This window comes from Lytechinus pictus, chromosome 3 (genome assembly GCF_037042905.1).
Source record: "Lytechinus pictus isolate F3 Inbred chromosome 3, Lp3.0, whole genome shotgun sequence".
Lineage (NCBI taxonomy): Eukaryota > Metazoa > Echinodermata > Echinoidea > Temnopleuroida > Toxopneustidae > Lytechinus > Lytechinus pictus.
In genome coordinates, this window is record NC_087247.1 from 29,562,373 (window position 1) to 29,569,493 (window position 7,121).

The 7,121-nt window shown below is 38.6% G+C and overlaps 1 protein-coding gene across 1 annotated transcript in view; it reads right to left on the reverse strand.

Annotated features, from left to right (window-relative positions):
• Positions 1 to 5,949, reverse strand: part of LOC129255716 (GRAM domain-containing protein 4-like) — a 41,006-nt gene extending 35,057 nt beyond the window's left edge. Inside the window, exon 1 of the mRNA XM_064096776.1 lies at positions 5,724 to 5,949. The gene's annotated coding sequence lies outside the window, so the exon portion shown is untranslated. The remainder of the gene's footprint in view (positions 1 to 5,723) is intronic.
• Between the last annotated feature and the right edge of the window lie 1,172 nt (positions 5,950 to 7,121).

Below are 7,121 nucleotides of genomic sequence, written 5' to 3' on the forward strand. Positions count from 1 at the left end.
TGAGAGGCAATGAATCAAATAATGTCAATGATGGATGCTTTAGAACAACTTAGGTAAATTCCATATAGCACGATGACACACTTTTGAATGTACAAATAAAGCATACAATGTATTGCATTTTATACTGAACCTGTAAGTGCCTGCACAGGAATAAAAAAAAATTACATGTATATGCGCATTATTGTCAATGGACTAATCCAGTTGCATAATACAATCATTATCAATTATTCTCAATACTATAAAAACAACCACCATGAAGAACTTTTTTTTCTTTCTGCATATTAAAATGAAAATTCAGTTTAATATGTCAAGGATTCAAAATCAAAATCACTGTTATGTTTAGCTGACACCTTTAATACATGGATGTCAAACAGTAATGGCCAGAGCTCTTAAGAGCCAAGTGAGCAGATATTAATCAAGCTATCTACAATGTTGAGATAAGGGTATTTGTCGCCTTTCTATTTTGTCTCAAGACTTCAGCTGTTGATTATGCACCAGGAAGAGAAACAGTATTCCTTTCATTCTCTCAGAAGCAATTTTTTTATAACAAATCAAATACACGTTTTCCATTCATCATTTAAAAAACACCATAAATACATGCACAATTAGATGATAATCAATCATATTCATGACATGCACGAGCTCTTTCTGTAGGTTTTATACTTTTCCCTGGCTACTGAATATCCCTCCTGATACATTACCTTCCTTACCATCTGGTCTCTCAGTGATAATCTTAGTTTCAGACATGACTCAGCAGTATGCAAATAATTCCACTATCAACGAACATAAACACCACACAATATGTTTCCCCAGCTCTTAATATTTACTCAATGCACAAATAACAGACAAAATCAAGGGGAAAGCCATCATATGCAAAGTATACTGTATCTGTGATTCTAGTTGAATATTTTCACTGTAGAATGAATCCACAAAAAGTCAAGTAAGTCAATATGCATCCATGTAATGTTTTACCAAGTATTGTCATCAACTTTTTAATCTTTCAGTTGAATATTTTCCACCATTAAATGAGTCCACGATAAGCAAAGTACTGTCACAATGAATCCAAATCAAGATAACCAAATATGTATTGTCATCAACATTTTAATCTTTTAGTTGAATATTTCCATCGTAAAATTAGTCCACAATAAGCGAAAAGTATCACAATGAATCCAAATCAAGTTAACCAATGTCAACTATTTTATCTTTAATACATAAAGGTGTAAAGTTCACTGATAAGAGTATACAACTATGTCTTGTGTAATCTTGTCGCAGTTGTAAGTATCACATGCGTATTTGTAAACTGCATGGCATTACAAAAATTCTAAATATACATGTACCAAGATTACTTTCTGGGCATAGAATGCTTGCAGAGTTTTTTAGAGTAAACAATACATTGGATCACAGTCAATAATTATATAATATTGACTGGTCTTGAGGGGAACATCAAATATATTGCCAGCAAAAGAATCATATTGGCCAGAGTCTTTAGACGAGGGCAATATGGGTCTTTTAAGGGCAATATATTTGATGTTCCCCAAAAGAAGGGCAGTCAATATTTTTATTATCATCCAAATCAGATATCTAGAGCAAAAATCATGATAACAGTGATATCTTTTAAGAATAGAGTTCTGTTGTGTCATGATAATATCAGTGTCTAGGCTCTGCACTTTACCATTATGACATACTTGCAAGCGCCCAGATCCAGCATTGTCTTTATTATGACGTAGATCGTTGGTGCGTGGAACATTATGAAGCGTATCACTTCATTCGCATCCTCAAAGGCCCGGATGTGAGACCAGGGAAAATACAAAGGTATATTTTGCGTCGTCTCTGCATGCAAATTCAATACGCGCATTGAGACCGAGGAAAATACAAACAATATACCTATCCCTTCCTGATAATAATAAAATAAGTACAGGGAAATACGGTTTTGTAAATGACCAGCTCAGATGTCTGATACGGGTGATAATATGAATTAGTGCCCTTTTAGCTTAAAACAGAGAAACAAGATAAACAGTACCAGCATATGGATGACTATGATACATCATCACAATCACACCACCTGGGTCCCATAACACAAAGATTATTGATTAATCGTACGCTTGATTTTCATGATTGATTGTACATTGTAGTCAATGCAATCAATCGTAGAAAAATGTTCTACGATCATTGCTAAGCTTTGTGTTACGGGCCCCTGAGGAGTATTTCATGAAACAAGTAGTGATTTCCAATGACACCTTTTATAAGCCACTGAAATTGTAGCACCTGATTGGCTTAAAGAAAAATGTCAGTGAAATTCACTGACAAGGCGAGATATGAAACACATCCAAAGTGTTCAAATTTCAAGAAATAAAATCGTTATGGTCCGAGTGGATGTCGATGGGTGTGGCCATGTCTTATGCACCAGTCTAAAGCCAAGTTCAGGGGCCCGTTGCAGAAAGAGTTGCGTTTAAACGCAAGCCAAAAAATCAATCGCAAGTCCCAAATGCGCGCTGTTGATTGGTTGAAAATCAAGTTGCGCATGTTTTTAGAGTTGCGATTGATTGCAACTCTTTCTGCAACGGGCCCCAGGTCATCAAGGTAGTCTGCAGGCATAGACCTTTGATTTTTGCATTGTGCATAATGCAAAGTCTGAAGTAGTGAGACTAGATTTAATCTGAGGATGCTTCTATCGATTTCATTTATTTGCCACAGACAGATAGTCTAGTCTTCCTTCTAAACATGGTGTAATTCATAAGTCCCCTCTGTACACAAAACCAATTGAGGGAATATGTGATGCTTTGGTTCCATGACTTTTGCTCCAGTGACAATTGCTCCGATGGAAAATACGCACGTTAAGCCAAACAAAAAACACAAACTAGAAAACTAAATAAACCTTAATCCTTATCTTTACATTATTCCGAACCAAAAACTATTACAATCCTAACTCTAACCCTATGCCCTCTGAGATATTAAGACCAGAGCAAATGTTGCAAGAGCAAACATTGTGTCACCAATGCTTTAAATGTCCAATCACAAATGTTTACTTTTAATACCACTTTCCCAATCCACCACTCTGATTATGAAAATATGATAAAATGATATATTATGATATAGATTTGTTTCAAAAGAATTTGGAGACCCCCCCCCCCCCCCCCCCCCCGTTTTATTAGCCTGGCAGCCTTTTCCATTTCCTTGTCCGTTTACCTCACCTGGGTTGAATGCAGCACAATGTGGATCAATTTCTTGCTGAAGGAAATAATGCCATGACTCAGATTTGAACCCTAAATCCTCTATTTCAAAATCTGGAGAATAACCCATGGGATAAATAAATTTCCCTCCTGTAGCTAATATGCCGGGAAGCAAGAAATTTATGAAGCATATTTTGACTGAATATTGCCAATTTTACCTAAACAAACGGATGGATCAAAGTTTTTTTGTTTTTTTTATGTGTGTGGCTTCACAGAACTATTCTATGAAAACACAGGAAATTCTGTGGTGGCATCGTTTGTATCTAGACCGGTTGGAAGTCTTTCGGATATATAATAATAATAGGTTTATTTACCCAGGGAAGCCGCTTCAGTTCTCAAAACTGTTCTCCCAGCGGGCCCTGCAATTATTATTACCCCGGCTTTAGCTGGGCTGCCTAGGCGCTCAAGCATTCATGGAATTTCTTCCTACCGGGTACCCATTCACCTCACCTGGGTTGAGTGCAGCACAATGTGGATAAATTGCTGAAGGGAATTACGCCATGGTTGGGATTCGAACCCACGACCCTCTGTTTCAAAGTCAGAAGACTAATCCACTGGGCCACAACGCTCCATTAAAAAAAACAAGCCTTCATAAGACTGATGTCATAAAGAATACACATTATTTGTAATCATATTCAGACTTTCTTTTGTTAATTATCTGGACACTTGACATGCATGTACTGGGTCAAATCCAACAATTTGTTGAAAAGACCAACAGCAAAAGAACAAACACAATACCCCATTTAAAATAAATTTTAAAAGATGAATTCTTATTCAAAATTGTATGCCTCTGAGGCTCTGCCATTACCAGACTAGAAATACTGCATAAACGGTATTATACTACTGATCGATTTACGTACACTTTGTCTATCTGTACTTCCTACTCAATCACATCCCACACTGTCTCATACTAATTGGTCTACAGCCAGTTCATCTACTAATCATTTTGTCTAATTTCCATTTGGCCCATACAATATTTTGTCTAATTACCAGCTAGTTTACACCCATCTCTTCTAATATCCACTTGGTCCAACACCCCTTAATTGCTCTATATGCTTAGATGGAATGTTCATGAACCATATAATTTGCATTTTGACTAAGTAAAAAATGCAAAGTAGACAAAGTGAAAGTTACATGTAGATCATCAGGGCTCCGTAACACAAAGATTAGCGATCAATCGCTAAATGAACTGACCAATCAATATCAATGTTACACGCTCATTAGGTTTAAAATACTGACAAGGGACCAATCAGTGCGGTTCTTTCATATTTGCATATCATCGCAAACCTTTGTGTTACGTAACCCTGGTCATTCAACTAAATGAGAATTGGACCAAGGTCGTACCCCGGGGGCGTCACTCTCCACATGGACTGCTACCCACCCGTGTCCGACAACCTCAGAAATGCACCCTAAACGGCGTAACTACATTACCTAAATTTGCAACCCTAAACGGCGTAACCCATGAGAAAAGCCACCCTAAGTGGCGTGAACAGGAAAATCCCCTAATTTGATACCCTAAGCGGCGTAAACATAAAAATCGATTAATGTTGTGGGCGTGTGGGTAACGCGTGCTGCCTAGTATAGAGCCAGGTGTAAGAGACTATCTAGAACTGTACGGGGGTAACTCTCATCATAGGTGCTGCGCTGGCCGCGCCGGCGTGCGTGTGGGAGGATTATTCTGTATCCCTTAAAATCGCCTTTCATGGTGTTTATGTCTGCTCCCGGTTCTCCTCAAATTTGCCCAAATTTGCACCCCTAAATGGCGTAATTTTCATAACCAAATTAGCAACCCTAAACGGCGTGAAGAGAGAAAGAAAAGGCTACCCTTATCGGCGATTTACGAGCGAATGGTGTTGAAATGCAACCCTTTTTGCCAAAGACGTCGACGCCGCCCGTGTGCCTGAAACGGGACCCTTTTCTACACTTTTTCTGGACGCGGGTGCGTAGCAGGCCATGTGGAGAGTGACCCTCCCCCCTGGGGGTGGTACTAGACAAAGAGCAGTGTAGACCAAATGGCAGCTAGTTAGACCAAATTGATATTTGATAGGAGAAAATACACACATTAAAAACTGTCTTGTCAAAATTTCATGAAACAGTGTCCATGGCATGGACACGGTGTCCAGTGGAAATTGGGCACTGGTTTTCAATTTCATCATAAAGCCAACTTTTACTTACATCGATCCGAATCACTTCTACTCAATTCAATTCGTATTCAACTTTAACATCAAACACATCAACACATCCAATACGTGGGACCATTTGAAGACAACCGACACTATGGATGGGGGAGCCCAACTCAAGGAGGCCGAAGCCAAAGGCGAAGGCGTCCGCCGCGCCGCCGATAGCCTGGACTGGTGTGAAGTTCCTTGGCTTACATTATGAAGCAGTTTCCTTCTTTTTTTTCATCCATACATTGGTACCACCCGACTCAGTCAAGTCACAAAAGTAAATTCAAAACAGATTTGCAGAACAATGAGTATAAGTTATACTTACCGCACAATCCAGTGACTCCAATAATCAGTCGATTTTCATTGGGGCAGTGGCTGAAAAACTCTCAAGCTAGCGCTATATAAATATACAGTGCGTCCCAAAAAAAACTCTACACCTTTGAAATGGCTGAAAAATAAAAAGTACCGGTATATCACTTTGGGGGGAAAGACTTATATATATGGAGAGCCAATAAAGTCATCTTTCAAATGACACCAAAATGTTGGAAACTATTCATACTTGAGTGAGTACTAACCACTTAAACAAAGGGTATGAAAATTAGGGTGGGCAGGAATTAGCCTTTCGGTTTCTTTTAGTTTTTGAGCGGCGAGTCCCTTGGAACTTGCAAACTTGAGGGTGTTGTGATGAATTAATGGTCTTTCATTATCAATTTAAATTGTTGGAGCAAATTTCATGAATTATCAAATTGAAATTCCATGCATGAGTGAGCGTGAATTGCAAACTTTAGGGCAGCATTTTAACCTGTGGGTCTCAGCAGTGTGTTCATTGGAGTCAGGAGAATAGGGGTAAGAAACGACTTCAGTGGGTGAAGAAAGCTAATGGGAAAAGGGCCAACAGAACGTTTAGCCTCCCTCCTACAGGTCTGTCCCTCCCCCCTCCTGTTGAGATTGAGACTGATTGCTATTACATGTACGCATTAAGTGCAGAGCGGACTGTCAATTTGATAATAAATTCTGAAAATTAGGTCATCAACTTTTACCTATTAATCATTCAATCAACAATCTGTTAGTAAATCAACTCAATCAATGTGATCAATCAAAATAATATTCACCTTTTTCAATAAATTATCAATCAAACATCCAGCTTTTTCAATAAATCATTTCATAAATCATCATATTGTTTTTAATAATCATTCAATGGAAAAGAAAGACCATATCACTTGGTATTTAAGTTTTAGATACCATCCACGAGAAAGGGGCCGGGGTGGAGGGCGGGGGTGAGTACATATGTAATTTGTAAGAGAACACAAAGAAGAATGCCTCTTTAACCCAGTCTTATCCTATCTCACCCCCACTAGCGTACCTACGGGGGGGGGGGGGCAGGGTGGGGCACTCTGCCCCCCCTGACGAGCAACAACCCATACAAAAGACATATATACCTGCCCCCCCCCCCTGACGAGCTTAAAAGACCTTTATTGCCCCCCCTGACGAGCTTGAAGACCTTTACTACCCCCCCCCCTGATGAGCTTGAAGACTTTTTTTTTTTTTTGCTTGTCAATTTTTTTTCTGGTACGAAAACCTATATTTTTTTATCGAAGACCTTTTTTTTTTTTTTTGCTTGTCAATTTTTTTTCTGGTACGAAAACCTATATTTTTTATTGAAGACCTTTTTTTTTTTTTTTTTTTTTTTTTGCTTGTCAAATTTTTTGGGCGGCCGATTTTG